Source organism: Sus scrofa, chromosome 11 (genome assembly GCF_054392235.1).
Source record: "Sus scrofa isolate SSC_HxYL_T2T_F1_AM1 chromosome 11, Sscrofa_HxYL_maternal_Yorkshire_Landrace_v2.0, whole genome shotgun sequence".
NCBI lineage: Eukaryota > Metazoa > Chordata > Mammalia > Artiodactyla > Suidae > Sus > Sus scrofa.
The window spans coordinates 4,163,930-4,182,779 of NC_139393.1; the positions used below are offsets into that span (position 1 = coordinate 4,163,930).

The window sequence follows — 18,850 nt, forward strand, 5'->3', positions numbered from 1 at the left end:
AACTGTTCGGAATAAGAAAACCCATACAGAGAGCAGGCAGACCAGTGGCTCTCAGGGGCTGGGGAGAAGGAAGCGGGAGTGACTCTTGAGTGGTTGCTGGGGTCTCCTTTTGGGGACGATGAAGATGTTTTGGGAACTCAGTGGAGGTGATGGTTGCACAACAGTGGGAATGTAGAAAATGCTGCTGAATTGTTACACTTTAGATGGTTAGTAGTGTGTCGGTTTGACCCTAAAGATAGAAACAAATGAGGAGTTGCCTGGAGGCTCAACGGGTGAGGGATGCAGCATGGTCACTGCTGCGGCTCAGGTTGCTGCTGTGGCGCAGGTTTGATCCCTGGCCCCAGGAACTTCTTTGTACCATGGGGCAGCCAAATACACACATACACACACACACACAGACGAACATATATGTATGTTTATATGTATATAAACAAATGAACAAAAGAATTGATGCATTTAAGTGAAACATTGGTCAAATAAAAAAATAAATGTTGAATGGAAGCTTTATTTACTTGAAGGAAATCTTGGTTGAGAGAAAACAAAAGTGCTGCTTCCCAGGCTCTGCCCCAGAAGAGGTGAAGCCGAACTCTAGGAATTTCGAGACGTCTGATCTGTTCTTCCAGAGGTCAGGGCTGAGAATAGGTGGCCTTCCTGCTCGGCATGTCAGGCGTGACCTCTTTCTCCATCCGTCTGGGGCTTTTCCCCGCGGATGCTCTCAGGCACCTTGAGTTGGAAAGGTGGCGCCTGAGTCCGCCCCCATCCTCCATCTGTGTCTCTCCCCGTCCCTGCTGGTGTCCCCACGGCCTTCCGAGCTCGCCGTCTCTGTGGGGGGTACCCCTCTCCTCTCGGTTGCCAGGGCCTTTTGAGAGCAGAACAGGCTCAACTTGCTAAGGAACCAAGACGAAAGCAGATCGTCACAGGGTTCCGTCGAGGTCCGAAATTGCAGCCTCGTCGTTGGTGCTCCTTTGTCAGTACTGTCTTTGATTTTCTGCATAAAGGCCTCAGGAAAATGACATGGTCTTGCCCAGACGTTCATGGAGCGGTGGAGACGTGAGCGGTGTATTTCAGATCCCAGCGGGATCGGGGCCCCTGCTCTTCAGTCCCGTCGTTGTCTGAGCCACGAATCCATGGTTTCTTACTGTCACAACACACATCTTACTGTCACAACTCCCAGGTTCAGACGAAAGGGTCTCTAACGCATTTTTCACACCGTCGAATTTCTTTCAACCTGTTTAGCGTGACGTCTTGGGGGACTTGTCACACCACAGAGATGACAGTCGCGGACAAAATGTGTAAACCATTGCCGCTGCCTCGAAGAAGGAGGACTCTGTTCCCTGTTCTTTGTTTCCTTTGCTCAAGACGACCGTCTCTCCTCTTTTCTCATTTCTCCTTTTTCTGTGACGCTCTTTATTTTTGTCAAAATGGGGATCAATTTTGTTGGCCCCGATGGCACTTGGGGGGATCCTTTGACCCCTGCAGAGAACGTTCAGAGAGCTTAAAGGTTTGCATGGCTGGGGAAGGAGGCTTGCAAGAATGGTCAGGGTTCCCTGGGGAGGGAGCTGGCTGCTGGCCTCGCCCCGGCTCCCCGCAAACCCGGGGGGCTGCTCCCAGCCCAGGGCCGCCAGGGCAGACGTGATTTCTGGGCTGTGTCTCTGGGCAGGAGATGGAGTGGAAGGAAAGCGTCACAGCAGGCACTTCCCCTGGATGTGCACTCGAGGGCTCTCGGAAGACCTCATTGATTTCCTCCGAGGTGTGTAGACGTCTGTCTTTCAGGACAGAGGCGGCGATACACACGTCTAAGCTGACTGTGAGAGGGGACAGCGTCCAGGCACAACGGCAGAGTGAGCACAGCCGCTGTTTCTAAGATCTTCGGGTGGCTTGGTTTTCTGACTCTAGGAGTGATTTCTATTTCTTGTAGAAAAAAAAAAGAAAGAAAAAAAGAATTAGCAAGAAGAGAGAAAACAGCATCCGTGATCCGATAAACTCGAGAGCGTCCCTATCAGCCACTGGTGTTTGCACGCAGACCTTCTTCAGTTAAGATGCTCTTATTTTGGAAGAGGGTCAGACCTTTCATAACACCTAGACTGCAAAGATGATGAACAGTTGCTCTGGCCACTGGTAACAAACCGGGTTTTAAAAAGCTTAGTACTGTTCTCTGAGGAACCCAGTGGCTAGTTTAAGGTTCTCCTAGCTGTTGGATATTCAGATGAATGGGTTTTCGCCCCACTATGGTCAGTGTCCCTATGCACAGGATGTTTAATTCAAAAATCTTTTAAAGAGCTTTAATTATTTCAGTTTTATCAATCAAGCTTGCTAAATCAATCAGTGTTATTGATTGACAGGGTTGTCATAATTTTTGCCATGCAGCAACATGATTCAGTTACGTATAGACACACACATGCATTTTCTTTCAGATTCTTTTCCCATGTAGATTGTCCCAGAATATTGGGTAGAGTTCCCTGTGCTGTACAGCAGGTCCCCATTGACCACTCGTTCCAGGAACCTCTTTTATTTTTTATTTATTTATTTATTTTTTGTCTTTTTGCCTTTTCTAGGGCTGCTCCCGCGGCATATGGAGGTTCCCAGGCTAGGGGTCCAATCGGAGCTGTAGCTGCCGGCCTACGCCAGAACCACAGCAACGCAGGATCCAAGCCGCGTCTGCAACCTACACCACAGCTCACGGCCATGCCAGATCCTTAACCCACTGAGTGAGGCCAGGGATCGAACCCATAACCTCATGGTTCCTAGTCGGATTTGCTAACCACTGCGCCATGACGGGAACTCCCGTGGACCACTTTTATATCTAGCTCAGTCACTGATGCTTGGTGATTTCCATGTAAAACAGTGAGTTCAAGAATAAGCAGACCAGAAGTTTGCAAAAGCGTTTGTGCCCTTCCCCTAGGAAAGCAAAGTGATGTGACTTAGGTGTGGTCAGTAGCTTCCTCCCTGCCTGGCCGGGAAAGATGCACTGGCCTCTCTCTGGTCCGCAGAGCTGGGCTTTGTTAGTCTTGCTTAGAAAGGGGAGCAGTTGAGCGATGATTTTGTGGCCAGACAGACATCTGAGCAGAACCTAAAAAGAAAGCAGCACGTAGCCTTTTAATCCTCTGGTAGTCCATCACTTTCGTGGCTGGCTCCATCTTACACACATTCTGGGGAGTCTCTTAAGCCTATGACTCACTTATCCAAACCCCGCACTTCTGTTCGCCCCGGGGACAGCCCGCAGAGAAAGGAACAAGCTCTTCCATTCGGGTCTCCCCTCCAGCTGGAGGCGTGAGACGTCTCTGGATGCTGTGCGTTTGGTGTGTGGTATCTTTCGGCCTGAGAACCGTACCCAAGAATCATATGAAGACGGAGCTCAGACGCGCTAATGAAGACTGTATCACTGATTGTGTTTCGGTGGGCCTCCAGGCTGTGGGGCTCCAATCCACACTTGCAAAAATAAAGCTTTCCTTTAGTTTCTCGCATGATGTGATTTCCCAGCATCCTACCTGTTCAGTCATAAGCCGGCTGCCTCTGTGGACATTTTATTCCAGAGAGCATCATAGACTTGTCGAGGTTGCAGGCCTCTCCTTGGTTTGTTTGTATTATGGCTTTTTAGCATATGTTTGCCCACTTGCTGATTAGGTGCAATTAAGGGAGAGTTCATTTTTAGACAGGTTTTTTTTTTTTTTTTTTTTTGGCTAGGTCTAAAATGAATGCTATTATTTGAATGATTACAGCAATTTTATGTGGTTCTAACTGGCTTGTTGTTACAGGGCTAGAGGTGAGTGCTCAGACATAATGGTTCTTCAGCAGCCTGTGAAGTAACAATTTCCAAATGCCTGAAGTTGAAGAAATGCTTTTTCCCCCCACAGGTTTTACTAGTGGTTCTCTAGAATGAAAGCTAGATGGGTATGGATTTTGTAGGGCACAACGAATCGATTCTGTTACCCATTGTAGAGAGTGGCATATTCGAGGACTTGGCAGTAGTAGTCCAAAGTCAAAAAAGGAATCCCCTTCTAAATACTTCTAGCTTAGGAAAAATGTTATTCAACTTTTGGAAATCAGAGATTTCAGTGATGACTCATGTTTAGAAATGGACTGTGTTCATGTTAAATGAATCTTGCAGGGAATAATTTATGCCAGTCACTCTACGAGGTCAACACTTGACTTCGAGGGATTTCTGATATATTTATTCTCCTCCAGCTAAAAGTGATATGTTGTCACTATTTATATATGACTCCTTCAGGTGAGAAATAGAATAATGAGAATTCTCATTGTGGCTCAGTGGGTTAGGAACCCAGCATATTGTCCATGAGGATGTAGGTTCAATCCCTGGCCTCGCTGAGTGGGTTAAGGATCCAGTGTTGCCACAAGCTGCAGTGTAGGTTTTGGATTGGGCTCAGATCTGGCATGGCTGTGGCTGTGGTGTAGGCCTCAGCTGCACCTCTGGTTCTACCCGAGGCTCAGGAACTTCCACATGTTGCAGGTACAGCCATAAAAAGAAAAGAAGGAGTTCCCATCATGCCTCAGCGGAAGCAAATCCAACTAGGAGCCATGAGGTTTCGGGTTCCATCCCTGGCCTCACTCAGTAGGTTAGGGATCTGGCGTTGCCGTGAACTGTGATGCAGGCCGGCAGCAACAGCTCCGATTGGACCCCTAGCCTGGGAACCTCCATGTGCCTCGGGTGTGGCCCTAAAAAGACAAAAGACCAAAAAAAAAAAAAAAAAGAGAGAGAGAGAGAAAGAAATGAACACGTCAGCTTTGCTGCTTGTGTCCCGAACCGGCGAAATGACTTGGTGAGACACAGAGTACACGCAGTAGAGTATGGGCAAATATTTTAGCACTGATTGCGAAGGCAGGGAGATCTTTCCCAAGAAAACCTGTTGTTAAGTAATCCAGATTCAAAGGTAGTACTTCGAGCGTGGTGACGTGACAGACACCTGCCGGGGAACACTTCATAATAGAGTTTGACCTATAATAATATGCTGGGTAGTTGGAAACACATCTCTTCGAAAAAAAACTTTTTTTCGCTTAGAAAACTGGTGTTGTCATGATCGCTTTTCTCTTGTCATTGAACCATTCTGAACAGTTCTGAAAAGTGCCTTGGCTGGCAGGCGGTCCCTTCGGCGGGTCATCTCCGCGCCGGTGTGCCGGTATAGACGCTCAGGTAGAAAACAGGCAGTGAAAGGAACGAGGCCCTTTCCTCCTTCCCCCGTAGTCTGAGAATTACGGTAGCAGGGTTTCCAGCTCTCCATTCATCAGAGCGGCATCTTCCTACACACTGGGACCTGCAGGAGTTGCCGGGGAACTCATGACCATGTCCCGTCCCTGGCTTTTTCCTGGGTTTCCTCCTCTCCCCCTTTTCACACATGATTAATTCGTTGGTGCCTGTCATCTTCGACAGTACCGCTCACCAGGTGAAACAGGGCGATGCTAGGTCAAACTCTGAAATGTGGTCCAGAATTCTGAAATAGAAGCTCATAACATTTGGTGTCCTTTCTACTAGAAAAGTGAGGGGAGGAAAAGCCAGTTAAACACGTGGGCTGGATCGTGCATATTTATGTCCCTGTCTCTTGCCTCGAGACAGTATTTGTACTTTTCCCCTTTTTCCTGTGAAGGAGTTCAGAATGTGTTTCACCAATACGAGAAAGTGTCATGTTACCTTCCATTAGGATCAAAATTCCACGTCTCTTGACAGCACTGACGCCATGGTTCTGATCGAAGAGATGCAAAGCAGCTCTCACCTTCATTGGTCCCCAAGAAAATTTATGTTTTCTGTTTCTCTGTCTATACATCCGAGACGTTCCCTCCTTCATCACCTCCTGAATGATCCGTGCCTCCCTTTTCCTGAATAGACAGCCAGGATTCCTCCTGTGACTTCGCAAAGCATTCAGGGCTCTTCCGCCCTGAAGCTTCGCTGACCTCGGGTTGGAATATAAAGCATCAGGATTATAGCTTGCACCTAGCACGGACCGCAGGCTTCTCTGTGTGGGGTTGTTTGGTCCAGCTTAAGTAAGGTTTAATTGATGTATTAAAAAACGTGCACGTCATGGCCATTCAGTTGGGTGAGTTTGGCCGTAGGCACACCCTCTGTGCCGTCACCATCATACGGTCTGGTAATTAACATACCCACCACCTCCCAGAGGTCCCTGGGGTCCCATTGCTGTTTCGTTCGCTTGGTTTTGTTTGGTGTCGTCAGAACGCCGAGCGTGAGATCTGCCCTGTTGACAAAGCAGGGATCTGCGGTGACCTGCAGGCACTGTGTGGGCCCGAGCATCTCTGGAACTCACTCCTCGGGTTTAACGGGAAAGTGGTACCCCTCCCCCGGCCGCCCCCGTTCCCTCGTCTACCCCTGCGCCTGGGACTGGACTCGATGCCCGTGTAAGACTGTTTGTCCTTGTGGGCCTGAAACCTCGTGAGTCCACCCACCCCTCACCCCATCCCAGGGAAGGAGGGCTTCTCTGCTTCAAGCCTCTGGCGTTCCGTTTCTCAGCTCTTGACCTTGACAGAGGACGCAAGACAGGAATATGTACATCTTGTTTCTCAGAGTTCTGGATGCTGTACTTATATTTAGTCCCAATCCAGATTACAAGTGAATCGGTTACAGGAGGTAAGTCAGATTGACAGCGCTTGGTAGCCAGACTGTGGAAGCCTGGGCTTGCTCTGTGCTTTATGAGTGGCCATCTCAGGGCGTCGTCAGCCTGGTGCTCTGCCCAGCTTGGCTGGGTCAGCGGAGTCTAAGAGCTTCTGCTGAAAGTTCTGGTTGCTGTTGTTGCTTGTTAATCATCTAGTTGAGGCCTGTCCACATTCCTGGGCAGAGCTGTCTCCAGTGGCTGGGTTCCTGATACGCCTGCACATGAGAGAGAGGCAGACAGACAGACAGCCGTTCCCCCCAGCCCGCCCCAAACATCCCATCCAAATCTTGACACCTGGGTCATAAGAGAAGAACAGAGCCAGCCTTTTTCTCCTGCTAAGCAAGTCTTCCTAGTGGCGTGCTTTCAGGAGGGCACACCAGTCATGAAACACCAAAGTAAATATACCAGCTTGAAGATAATCCGTTCACAAATACACACGCGCCAAGTGAAAACCATCTGTCAATCGCGTGTGCATTTCTCCTTGTATTTGTTTTAATGAATGGGTGTTGTTTGAAAGTGCCAGAGCTTGAGAAGTTCGGAGTCCTGTGTTAACACAGTATTTGCCCAATGTCCAGATAACTGAGCCTTAAGTTCTTCTCTTCTTTTTGTAAAATCACGATGGGTCTGCATGCAGTCTTTCCCCTGAAACAGAACATAACGGCAGTAAGGGGAGAGATGCTCATTTGTCGCTAAGTGAACAGATGGACCTATAGATGATGTTTAGTGTGTTTTCAGCCTCTCCTGCGTTGCATCATGAAATAGGCATTTTGAACTATCAAATCTGGGAGCAGAGACAGAATTAATACAGAAGGCCGAGAAACCTTTTTTAAAAGTGGAAGGAAAATGTTGAATGCTGTTCATTCACTTGCCTGACACTTGGGGTCTGAGTTCATGTTCCTATTTAGCTATAATTGTATATTAACCCCTGTAAGTATAAGCACGGGTACTAAGGAATAATAAATAAAAAAGAATGTATATATTTGTGTAACCGGGTCACTTTGCTGTATAGTAGAAATTGACAGAAAATTGTAAATCAACCACAATTAAAAAAACCCACAAAAAGCAAATGTATTAAGGCTGGTACCAGCATCTCTTGAAGTTTTAAAAGAGCTGTAATCAGGAGTTCCCGGTACAGCTCAGTCATGTGTTCAGATCCTGGCGCAGGTGGGTGTCCGAGGCCAGATCCCCCAGCGGCAGCCTGTCAGTCCATCAGAAGCTACAGAAAACACCTCCTTGTTTATTTCCCGTGCCTGGAGTGCCTGCTGTTATCAGTCACTAGAGTGCGTGTGGCTCCAGGGTGACAATGAGAAAGACAAGGATACACACAGACACCCTTAGCTCACCTACAGATCTGGTGAGGGGAAAAGTAATGACTGAACACAGTATGGCTTTAGAACATCTCCAAGACGATGCATGTAGAGGCTGAGAACTGATGGGAAATTCAAGGTCATAAGGCTGCAAGGTCCAGTATTTGTTGCTGGAGTTTGTCTCATCAGGGGAAGTTTTCTGGAGAAGGCAAGTTCCCTCTGCAGCTTGCAGAGGGTGACAGGGATTTTGAACCCGGGGAGAAGCGGATACTGTCCTCGAGGGACCAGGCTGCCTTTGAGAAGGACAGGACTTCAGAAGGAACATGCGTCACAGCTGATGTAGTCTCGGACGCTGGATGACATTGTTGTCATTCCTGGCACTCATTCGTCACCCTTTTGGGCTGTGAGAGGAAACGCAAATGTTTTGTAGTTGATTTTGAGGAGACTCTTCCTTTTTGGTATTTGTTTTTTTCTCTATTGGCTGCACTCAACAGCATATGGAGATTCCTGGGCCAGGGATAGAATTGGAGTTGCAGCTGCAGCCTATGCTGCAGCATCGATGGATCCTTAACCCAACGCACCACAGGGGGAACTCCTCTGAATTAATTTTCTTGATTCGTGGGATGAGCACCTCTCAGCAGCCCCTGAAAGTATGTGCTCTCTTGTACTGACCTGTTTGGCTTCTATCGGGTGTCGTTGCCAGGCTGCTGTTTGGCTCTGGGTTTGTGCTCCAGGCTGTTGGAGCCGTTCCCCATGAGAAAAGGATTCTTGAGCACCTCTCAGTGCAGAACCACGGGCGTGGGGAGGCTTTTCCTTCAAGACATTGAGATCATTTTCATGGGTCATTGCGGCTGCCTCCAGGACCCCAGAGCCAGGAGGACGAGCCTCGTGGGAAGTCCATCACTCAGAACAGGAGGAAAAGTTGAGGAAGGTCAAGGGTCCCCCATAACTCAGTCCCTCTGTCAAGGTGCCCGAGAGGCCAGGCGCTGGGCGAGGTCAGACTTGCTTGCTGAGTAGTAAGCCTATCTGGGTAGGGCCCATACTCCACCTGTAACAGGGCTGATCTGTGGGTTTGCCGAAACTCTGCAGACTTGAGGAGACTAGATAATACATGACAGGGACCTAAGTGGCTTCCCTCGTGCTGTGCCCAAGACTAAGGAGGCAGTGAAAGCGAATCAACGTCCTGTGAATGTACCTGTGTCCTCCCCAATTTGTAAGCCCTAGTCCCCGTGCTCCAGTCTTCAGAAATAGAGCCTTTAGGAGGTAATTAAGGTGGACTGAAGTCATAAAGGTGGGGCCCTGATCCAGTAAGACGCGTGTCCCTACAGTAGCACCAGAGCTCGCTCTCCTGTGTGCACACAGCAGGAAGGCACCTGCTGCACGCGGGGAAGGAGGCGCTCGCGCACCAGAACCCCCACTGCCCAGCACCGGATCTTGGATTTTCAGCTCCAGAACTGCCGAAAACATAAATTGTTGAGGCCACCCAGTTTGTGGTATGTGGTCATGCCAGCCGGAGCCACCTGACACAGCAAGCGTAGGTTTCCATGCTGCCCAGGCGACTGCATGAAAGGGTCAGCCGCGGTTCTCGCCGTCAGTTCTGAGTTTGCATGTATACGAGGATTGGGGGTGGGGGAGAGATGGGCGAGGAGATCGGTGTGAGAGCCTGGAAAGCATTTCCTTGCGAAATAAACCAGGGAAGGCTTTGAGTTGATGACGATGCCATCCCAACAGCAGGTAAGTTATTTCGCCTGATCAAAGCCCACATAAGGAGCATCTTCGTGAAACTGAGAACTTACTCTTGTATTCAGCTGGCTGTACGATCTTCTCTTAAAACCATCCCAAGACTACCTTGACTGTGTTTGTCTGAAGGTAAGTTGAGCACCTTAACCCTTAAAAATTGAGGTGGTGAGCTCTGTGGCGCACACTCGGCTTTCTCCACGTGCCGTCTGTTTCTCTTCTACTAAATTCCCAGCTCTGTCAGTTTATTCCATATTTCGGTTTCGATGGAAGCTTTGAGAAGCAGAAATTGCCTCTTCTGTTTCCGACTTGAAAGGCACGTTTGCAGTTCTGTGTAACCAGTTTCCTCATTCTCACTGAGCCTGTGGTCTCTGATAGGACCAAAGGGTAGTTTTCATTGACTTGGAAATATTCACCAGTTTATATGTACTATACTCTTCAAGCATATCTTTACATTTGAAAGGATACTGATTTGGAACAAATCGATATTAGCCCGCTTTTCAAAACCCTGAAGTTAATCAGCACGATTTTGAGTGCTGCAGCTCTCCTGTAGATATTTTATGGAGAAACAAACAAACATCTCCTTGCCTTGAGCTGAGATTCTCAGTCAAGATTCTAGGAAAGCCCAAGCTGCATCTAGCAGGTGCTAGTACCACACACGTTTTTCCTGTTTCTGCCTCAGTGCCTTTTCTGTGACGCTTCCAGCAAGTGTAAAAGTCTCCTAAAGATATTTTCAAATGCAGGTCACATTGTGTTTCTTGAGGTGAAAATCAAAATGAAATCGGTGTAGGTGTTGAATGACTGAAAGGAGTGCTAGAAAAATGTTTCCTGCCCAGCGCTCTCCGGGACTGCTGGTGCGTCGTGGGGACACAGCTGTGTGGGGGTGGGCTGGGGGGTTGGACACGAGTGGCGTCTGCACAGCCCCTGTCTCCAGAGTCGGGAGGAAGAGCTGGACACTAAAGACCTCGGGGACTGAACAACGATGAATTCCCACGTGGTCTCTCGTATTTCAGCGTGTGGATGCCTAGGGTCTTAGGTGGGTTGAATTCTTCTCTCTCTCAGCTGTAGCTGTTGCAGGACTCTGTGGCTACGCTTAACCACCTGCTTTGATTAATCCATCATCCAGTTGAAGAAGAAGCCACATGCCCGGCCAGGAAGCCTTCTAGCGGCTTCTCATGTCTCTGAGAATCCCATTAAAAGGCTTTGGTGGCGAGTTCCCACTGTGGCACAGTGGGTTAAGAATCCAATTGGGGCGGCTCAGGTCACTGCAGAGGAGCGGGTTTGATCCCGGGCGAGGTGCAGTGGGTTAAAGGATCCAGTGTTGCCACAGCTGAGGCGCGAATTCAGTCTCTGGCCCAGGAACTTCCATATGCCATGGATGCAGCTATGACAAAAAGCGGGGGGCGGGGAGGGGGGCTTTGATAGGGTACCACTTCCCGCTTCCTACTCTGCCTCAGCTTCATTGGAGTCCCTTTTGTTGCTCAGACTCCTCAAGCAGGCTGCCGGCCCCGGACCACTACGGGGTCTGTTGCCTTGGCCTGTAAGGCTGTCACTGGGTCTCTGCTCAGATGTCACCTTCTCAGCGAGGCTGTCCTTGAACACGGGGCTAAATTAGCGCCCCTTCCTCTTCCTTAGCTTTATTTTGCCCAAGAACACTTAGCACCCCGTGACTTACTACCCCTTGTTGGTCGATGATCTGTCTCACCCGACAGAACGTAGGCTCCACAAAAGCAGAAATGTCATCTGTGTCCTCTGGCCCGTCCGCAGTGCCTCCCTGGTGTCCAGCACGTGGGGAGTGCTCAGTAAATATCCACAAAGGAAGGCACAGATGGTGTGATCCCCTCCCTATGCCTGTATTTCCTGGGGGCAGCAGACCCCCTTCTCAGGACAGTGGCTCAAGTTACGTGCAGAAACCTGATGATGTAACACCGGAAAGGCAGTGTTTGTGTTCTCAGACTCGAGCTTTTTCTCCTTTTATTATTTTTCCACTTCACGGGCACGTGTTTAGTTGCTTGTATCTCCAGGCTCCGGGATGTCTAGATGTGAGAACACAGCAGCACTAGGAAGAAACAAAGAGCCTTTGTATGCGAGTTGGCGTGTGGTTCTGGGCATGCAGGATGCTTATAGAATATTTCCGTGGGTGCTAGAAATTAAAAAAAAAAAAGAAGGCATTGAGTAGAAGTTTGAATAAATGCTTCCTTTGAAAGTTATCTACTAGAGTTCCCCTTGCGGCTCAGCCGTAACAAACTCAACTCGTATCCCTGAGGACGCAGGTTTGATCCCCGGCCTCACTCAGTGGGTTAAGGATCTGGTGTTGCCATGAGCTGTGGTGTAGGTCACAGATGCTGATCGGATCCTGCGTTGCTGTGGCTGTGGTGTAGGCCGGCGGCTACAGCTCGGTTTAGACCCCTAGCCTGGGAACCTCCATATGCAGGTTGCAGCCCTAAAAAGCAAAATTCTGGAAGTTATATACCCTTTTCCCCTTTCTCATGCTCCTGTCCTTCCTTGAAGGTCAAGTTGGCTTCTTCTATACCCATAGCACCGAACACTCTCATAAAATCAGTTCACCAGGCTGATGTTTATTGAGCAGCTACTCTGTGTGTGTGTCGTATGGACACACGTCCTACAAGATGAGCTGTGTGGGGAAGCAGGCTGCCCACTCACAGAGATCTTGGAATTGGAGCCTGCTCTTCAGTATAAGGCGAAACCTTTGAGATTGACTGGGGCGAGATGTGATCAGCTAAGTATTTTGTAAGTGCAGCTTTGTCAGGATTGACCTCACATGCCATACAGTGTACATTTTTGAAGCGCTGAGTGGTGTTTTGCGTCTTCACGGAGGTGCACAACCATCGCCACAGTCCATCGTGGAATGTTTGTGTCGCCCCCGCAAAGTTTCCTCACCTGTTAGTCCCTCCCAGTCTGCCCGCCCACCCCAGCCCTAGGCAGTCATGAATCTCCTTTCTGTGTCTACACAGCTGCCTTCGTCGATAACTGCGTATAAATGGAATTACACAATGTGCCGTCCCTTGGGACTGGCTTCTTTCAATTAACGTAAGGTTTTCAAACTACGTGGTGACATTTCACTTCTTTTTATTGCTGAGTGATACTCCACTGGACGGCTAGTTACTGTCTGTCATTCATCCTTTTCTATCGGTGAACATTTGGACTAGTTGCACTTGCTGAGTTAGGAGGAATGTTTCCATGAACCTTCAGGTACAAGTCTTTGGATAGATGGATGTTTTCGGCAGCCTTGAGTATAAAGCTAAGCGTGCTTTGCCAGGTCAAAGAGGAACTCTGTGTTTAACCTTTGGAGGGCCTGCTAGACTATTTTCTGAAGCCACTGTACCATTTTAATGTTCCCAGCAGCAGTGTGTGAGGGCTCCCATTTCACTCGGTCCTTGCCGGAAGTTGGCTTGTGTATTTTTTCATTACACCCATCTTGGTGGGTAGGAAGTGGTATTTCATTGTGGTTTTGATTGGTATTTCCCTGATGATAATGATACTGAGCATATTTTCATGTGGTCCCTGGCCATTTGTTTATCTTCCTTGAGGAAAATCTATTCCTTTTTTTGCCCATTTTTAAATTGGGTTGTCTTTTTATTATTGAGTTGTAAGACTGTGTAGTCTGGATTCCAACATCTCATCACATACATGGTTTGCAATTAGGCTTTTTTTTTTTTTTCTTTTTAGGGCTGCACCTGCAGTAGATGAAGTTCCTAGGCTAGGAGGCCAGTTGGAACTGCAGCCACAGCCTACACCACAGCCACAGCAACTCGGGATCCAAGCTCCGTCTGTGACCTATATCACAGCTCAGGGCAATGCCAGATCCTTAACCCACTGAGCCACAACGGGAACTCCCCATACCATAGATTTTTTTCACTTCCTTGATGGCATTGTTTGTGGCACACAAGTTCTGAATTTGATGAAGCCCAATCTGTCCACTCTCTCTTTTGTTGCCTTGCTTTTGGTGTCATGTCCAAGAAGCCATTGCCTGGCCCCAGGTCAAGAAGAGTCAGTCTCGTGTTGTCATCTAGGAGTTTTTACAGTGTGGCTTTTGTATTTAAGTCTTGGTCCACTTTGAGTTAATTTGTGTGTATGGTGTGAGGTAAGGGTCCTGTCTCCTTCTGCGTGTGACCATCTGGCTGTCCCAGCACCACGTGTTGGAGAGACTGTCCCTCCCCCATGGATGGTCTTGGTGGTAGTTATACCGCAAGTGATCCCTGCAACTGGTGGTGTGGAGAATGGCTGCAGGGAGGGCTGAGAGTAGAGGGGAGTCAATTGGACAAATATTTATTTGGTCCTTATCATGTGTTAAACATTATTCTAGGCACTTAGAACCACGGCCGTAAATAATATGGTCAGACATTTCCCTGGTCTCGTGCAAGTACTGAGGACAGAGATGCAGGTCTAACAGGGGAAAGAAAAAAGCTAATGAGATGATTATAAATTGTGGAAGAAGAAAGAGAAGGATGTCTTATCTTGCAAATTACGTGGCTGTTGAATCTGTAAAACGTAGATCGCTTTTTTTATTTTTTTCCCTTTAATTTCAAAGGTGTTTCTACCCTTGGCTTGACCACGGCAAGTCACACACAAGTTAGGAAGAATGGAGTTGGGTCAGTGGTCATGTGGAAAGAAGGATATCCCTAGTTGTCATTGCTGCATACGTGCCACTTCCACCTGTGAGTTGTCACTTAATGTGTGTGTGTGTGTGTGTGTTCTCTTTTAGGGCCGCCCTCAGAGCATATGGAGGTTCCCAGGCTAAGGGTGGAATCTGAGCTGCAGCTGCCAGCCTACACCACAGCCACGGCCTCAGCAGCACCAGGTCTGGGCTGCATCTGTGACAGCGCTGCAGCTGGCAGCAGTGCCAGATCCTTAACCCTCTGAGCCAGGCCAGGGGTTGAACCCCCTTCCTCATGGATTCTACTCTGGTTCTTAACCCTCTGAGCCACAAGAGCACCTCCTTAATGTGTGTTTCCACCTGCCGGCAACATTGCCAGAGATGGGTGGGCTAAAAGAACGACCCCTCTTTGATTCGTTCCTTCATCTCATTCACCCAGTCCTTCATCTGTAGTAAATCGGGTCTGGGCAGCTTGGATGCAGGAGGTGAAGAGAAGTGAACAGTCTGGAGGGCGGTCAGCATAGAAAATGCAGAGTTCCCTGTGACCAAGTAAGAAAGGTGAGATCCGAGAGGGGGAATTGTCAAGAAGGGAGTCGGGACTCCGCAGTTTGATGGCAGTGACCGCTAATGACGGTAGAGGGCGGGCTCTCGGCTGAGCGCTTTTCAGGCCTCATTTGATGTGATGTCCCAAGTCCCTCCCAGGTACATCCCATCACCGCTGCCGCCGTCAGACAAAACCAAGGCTGAGGGGCATAAAGTGCCCTGCCCAAGATGGCAAAGCTACAGCCCTGGAGAAATAATGGTGCCTTTACTGCTTTAATGGACCCCTTTTGCTTTGTGGAGCTCTTCTTTTCAAACAGAAGCCGAAGAGGGAATGAAAGACTATGTAATAGTTCTAAGTAAATATTTAATCAAGAAAATTCTGGGAACGCTAAGCCCCGAAAATTAATTTCTCGTCGTCTCAGGGACCCTCTAGAACGGATGGCTGTCTTGGGTGATATGCTTTCTTTGGGGGAGGTGCGCCCTGATCTGAACACTAGTCTTTTTATGATTGACCTTAACCATGACAGCATGTGGTCCCCCATGTGCCGCGTACCCACAAACGGGGCTTGAGAATTGAGATTAAGCTTGCTTATCTTTGGCCTTTTAATTTCCTTCCTTTTACTACACGATATATGTTTTTATGATCGTGCTTAAAAGTCCAGGCTGGCGAGGCAATGGAGACGGTACAGTACGTTGGTGCCTGGGGATTAGAGGGATTGGTGGCGACTGATGGCAGGAGCGCTCTGGGGGCAGCGCGTGGTGCCTGTTCTAAATGATGGCACATGCGTCCTGATGCCCGACTCCCGTCATGTTGGAACTGGCTGGGCCATTGGAGTGTGATTTGTGCGCTGCTGTGCCATTATTTAGCGTGGGTGCCGGGGGTGACGTCAGGAAAGTGGGAGCGAGAGCACTTTTTTGTCACAAGGATGAGATACAGTGACTGTTTCAGAACCCAGCACGTGTGGAATTCCTTGAGTTGGAGCAAGCCTTGAATGATAAAATTAAGGAGCAGTTTAATATCTCAGAGACTAGAGTCAGAAAGAAGTTAAATGACTGGACATAAATAAGTAGAGTTTTTCATTTACCATTCATTTGGGGGTCTTGTTTCCTTTTGTCTGGAGGCATACAGATTTTTTTGCCCAATGAGCTACAAAACCGAATATGTACCAAAAACAAAATAAAAAAAAGGAATTGCTGCAGACCCGGCAGCAACGTGGGAGGCATCCTTCAAGGACACCGATACAGAGGCCCAGGCTCCTGACACAGAGTGAAGATGGTGGAAAGGAAAATGGGGTTTTTTAAAGCCAAGAATAGCAATGAAAGATTGAAACACCTGTAAATTGTTTTGAGTCTTCAAAAGTTAGACGTCAAGACGTGGGAACGTGGACTGTTTAGTGGAGTGATGATGAAGCGTGAGGATGTTTCTTTTATTGCAACAGGCTTTTGGCTTAGATGGGAACAACAGGAATGCACACATGCATAAATAAATGAACAGACAAACGTGGTGCAGAGTAGCAGAGTGCGTGAAAGGGACGCGCCCTGTTGCTGTGTGAAAACACGCGGGTGGACCACCAGAGGCATTTTCTGTGTAGCTCAGGGTTTCGGGGGGCCCCCCTTGTTCCGCCTGAGTTAGAACGCGTGTGAAAATCTGGTCCAGCAGTTTCCATGGGCGTATGCACCCTGGGCTTCCTCAGCCGAGCCCTGCGATCCTGTGCCTCCAGCTCAGGGCCAGCCGAAGCCCTGGTGATCCGGCCTCGGGCTTTCAGAATGTCTCCCAATTTCATTTTTTCTCCACCGGCAAACAGTGCCTTTGCTTCGCGGCCCAGGCTGGTTGGGCAGGTACCTGTCTGCCTTCAGGGATGACCAGACATGTTTTAATTAGTCTGAGCACAAAGAACAAAAATCAGATGCACTGTGGGTCTGCACGGTGGCCTTTTCCAGTCCCGGGAAGTGGGTTTTTCCGCGAGGCTGCAGCCCGCCTGGGGCTGTGTGGACAGCGAGCAGGTGGGGCGAACGCTGGCTCCTCTGTTGGGAAAACCCAGCAGGTGGGTCAGCGGAGGGACAGACACATACGGATCCCCAGGCAAGCGTTTCAGGAGCTTTGCTGCCTCTTCGGACGCGGCTCTTGTGCTCCCTGACTTTTGTCTTTTCTGCTCCTCCTCCTCCGCCCTCCCCCGTGTTCATCAGCTGCTCTTGGGTCTTGTTGATCGGGCCCCTTCATTCAGCTGAGGACTTGGGGCCCCGCCTATGAAATCGTCATCTCAGTTCCTGGAGGCAGGTTCAGCCCTGTGTCCTGGGACTGGACCTCGTCCTGCAGCTGGTGGCAGAGAAGCCTCTGCTCCGACTTCCCCCAGCCCTGGGCTCTTCTGAACATTTCACAGCTTGGTTGAGACACACAGTTCATGTGCCAAACAGCCGGGGCTGTGAGGTGCACCCATCAGTGGATTCTCAGTATATTCACAGAGGGCCTGACCATCACTGCAGTCAATCTTATAACATTTTACTTCCCCGGAGCAGAAACGCTGAACGGGTGAGCTTCCCTGGCCCCCAGCCCTGAATGGCCCCTGCCTTACCTCCTGTCTCCCCAGAGTTGCCCCTTCTAGACGTTTCTGGTAAACAGGCTCACAGAGCACGTGGCCTTTGGTGACCAGCCCCTGTCCCTGGTGGTGTTCGCATGGTTTGTCCTTGTGCCAGCGTGGATCAGAAGTCCCTTGGCGAGACGCAGTGACCTCCCATCGTGTGGATGGGCTCCGTTTGGTTTTCATCAGTCGATGGATTCTTGGGCTGTTTCCACCCCTTGGCTCTGACAAATAAAGCTACGGTGCTTCCACGGACAACTCGTGCTGTGGATGCCTGTTTTCGTGGCTCGTGGGTGTAGCTGGGGTGGAATCACTGAGTCAGTGGTTACCGGGTGCCGGCCTTGTGGACACCTGCCAGCCTCTTGGCCCCAGCAGCTGTGCCACCTCCCGTTCCCACCGCAGAGCATGGACAGGCATTGGCTTTCTCCATGTCCCCACCCACACATGTTACTAGGGAGGAGGGGATGTCATGTGACTTTCTCATTAGCTGTCCCCACAGGTGTGCAGTGCTGTGCCCCCCCCTCCCCGGCAGCCCCTCCTCCACTCCTTCTCTGTGACAGCAGCTGGCCCCCCTTTCTTCAGCCCCATCCAGGTGGCTGTCCCGGAGCCTCACTAAAGGACTGTTTGTTCCCAGAACGTCTCGCCCACGGTCCCAGGGGTCCGCACTTCCTCTGGGATGGTCTCTGCCTTGTGCCGGGGTCCCCGGTGCTCTGTCTCCGGCCCCCGCCCAGCTCCACTGGTGTTTGCATCAGGTCCGCTGGCCACAGAGGCTGGCACGTGTGCTGTCACCTGCATGTGCTGTGTCTTGTCATGCCTCTGAGCCCTTGCGCCTGTGGTTTTCCTTCACTTCCATGAGGCGCTTTCTGCCCGGGCGGATGGCGTGGCCTTCCTCCTCAGCTCTCCAGCATTTATTAGCAACAGCCTTTGCCACTAGCTGAGTGCTCTCCAGAGCTGGCTCTCAATGCCGACTTCGTACATGTGCCCAAAATGCGTGCAACATACAAGGGCCACCATCAGACAAATGCTGCTGCTGCTGCTTTTTTTTAGAGTTGATTTACGTTGTGCCAGTTTCTGCTCTACACAAAGTGACCCAGTCATATACATAAATATATACATCCATTTCTTAAATTGGCTTCCATCCTGGTCTAGCCCCTAAGACTGGATCTGGGCAGTACAGCAGGACCTCACTGTCTATCCATTCAAAATGGGATAGTTTGCACCTACCAACACCAAACTCCCAGTTCATCCCACTCCCTCTCCCCTTGCCCTTGGCAACCACGTGTCCGTTCTCTGTCTGTGAGTCTGCTTCTGTTTTGTAGATAGGTTCGTTTGTGCCATAGTTTAGATTCCACATATGAGTGATATCATATGGTATTTGTCTTTCTCTTTCTGACTGACTTCACTTAGCATGGCAACCTCGTTGCACCCATGTTGCTGCAAATGGTATCA

At 49.5% G+C, this 18,850-nt stretch overlaps 1 protein-coding gene and 1 long non-coding RNA gene across 19 annotated transcripts in view; both read left to right on the forward strand.

Annotated features, from left to right (window-relative positions):
• Positions 1–18,850, forward strand: part of LOC100523747 (phospholipid-transporting ATPase IB) — a 516,337-nt gene that overhangs the window by 241,930 nt on the left and 255,557 nt on the right. The gene's annotated exons all lie outside the window — the stretch shown is intronic.
• LOC146398479 (uncharacterized) lies at positions 6,914–11,311 on the forward strand. Its single transcript, XR_014819027.1, has 2 exons — positions 6,914–7,100; positions 8,086–11,311. It is a non-coding gene; the product is annotated as an uncharacterized LOC146398479 (long non-coding RNA).